The sequence below is a fragment of the Grammomys surdaster genome, unplaced genomic scaffold (assembly GCF_004785775.1).
Source record: "Grammomys surdaster isolate TR1022 unplaced genomic scaffold, NIH_TR_1.0 262, whole genome shotgun sequence".
In the NCBI taxonomy this organism is placed as follows: domain Eukaryota; kingdom Metazoa; phylum Chordata; class Mammalia; order Rodentia; family Muridae; genus Grammomys; species Grammomys surdaster.
The window spans coordinates 4,303,074-4,304,634 of NW_021604703.1; positions in this window are offsets into that span (position 1 = coordinate 4,303,074).

A 1,561-nucleotide genomic window follows, 5' to 3' on the forward strand; every position below is an offset into this window, starting at 1 on the left:
AAGGAAGGAAGGAAGGAAGAAAAGAAAGAAGAGAGGGAAAGGCATTCAAAAGAGAACTAAGAATGAAGGCCTATCATTACCATTAACAGTGCTTCAGTTAACAGTATGCAATGGGGGCTGGAGAGATGGCTCAGTAGTTAAGAGCACTGACTGCTCTTCCAGAGGTTCTGAGTTCAATTCCCAGCAATCACATGGTGGCTCACAACCGTCCGCCATGCGATCCAATCCTCTCTTCTGGTGTATCTGAAGACAGCTACAGTGTACTAATTATACTTAAAATAAATACTTAAAAAACAGTATGCAATGCTCAACTCCTGCCCTGCTGTGGTGCCCCAGGAAGAGATGAGTTTCTCTGATCTCCCTGAGTTGGCAAGAACCATTCTCTGTTGTACATGAAGGACACTGTTGGTTAATTTTCTTATCCTTATGGTCAAAATATCCATCAGAACCAGCTTGGAAAGAAGGTTTATTTTGGCTCGTGGTTCCAGAGAGCCACAGATCATCCACTATGGCAGGGACAGCCAAGCATAACACATGGGTTCTTGGCATGCGGTGGCGGCTTGTGGTGGTGGTGGTGGCCTTTCACATCTTGAGCAATCAAGAAACAGAGCACTAAGGGCAGAGCCAAAAGCTAATGAAACCTTCAAAGGTCTACCTCTAGTGACCTGCTTCTTTCAGTGAGACTCCATCTCTTACAGTCTCTTCAAAATAAGGTCAGCAGCTGGAAACAGAGAAGCACAGGCTAGCCCTATGCTCAACCCATAGTACTGGAAGAAATAAATAATGATAATAATGATGATGGCAACAGCAATAATGGAAACTACCTCCACCACCATCATCATCACCATCATCATCACCATCATCATCACCATCATCACCACCGTTATCAAGGCCTCTATGATTCATAGTTTCAATGATATTTCCATGGACATATAATGGGTGTTTTCCTCCTGACAAATTTGGTTTCTCTCCAATTCAAGAGAGGGTGTACACTTTCAAAGGTTTTACTATGTTTTAACAAATCCCACCAGAAACCTGATACGGACATTTCCATATCTCTGGGCTGCAGCTTCCCTCTAGTGCTGGTGGATGGCAACAGTCACTGGCCTTACATTCTTGACTGTCCAGGGCCATCAAAGCTCTCTTGAGCAGCCTGTCTTCTCTTGGTGGCCCAGAGTTCCCAACATGGAAATGTGAGCTCATTTTTATCGATCTCTAGAACTTTCAACTCTTGTGTTTTCTCGTTTTTTGTTTGTGTGTTTTGGTTGTTTGGGGATGGCTTTCCTTTTAATTTTGTTGTTTTGACTTTTTTGCGACAGTCTGTTTTAGATATGTTTACTATCATGGTGATAAAACACCGTGATCAAAGGCAAGCTGGGAGGAAGGGCTGACTTAGCCCCCACTTCCAAATCACTGCTCAGCACTGAAAAAAAAGCTAGGGCAGGAACTCAGGCAAGAGCTGATGCAGAGGCTGTGTAGTGGCGCTGCTTGCTGGCTTGCTCACCATGGCCTGCTCATCCTCCCTCCCTCCCTCCTTCCTTCCTTCCTTTCTTCCTTTCAA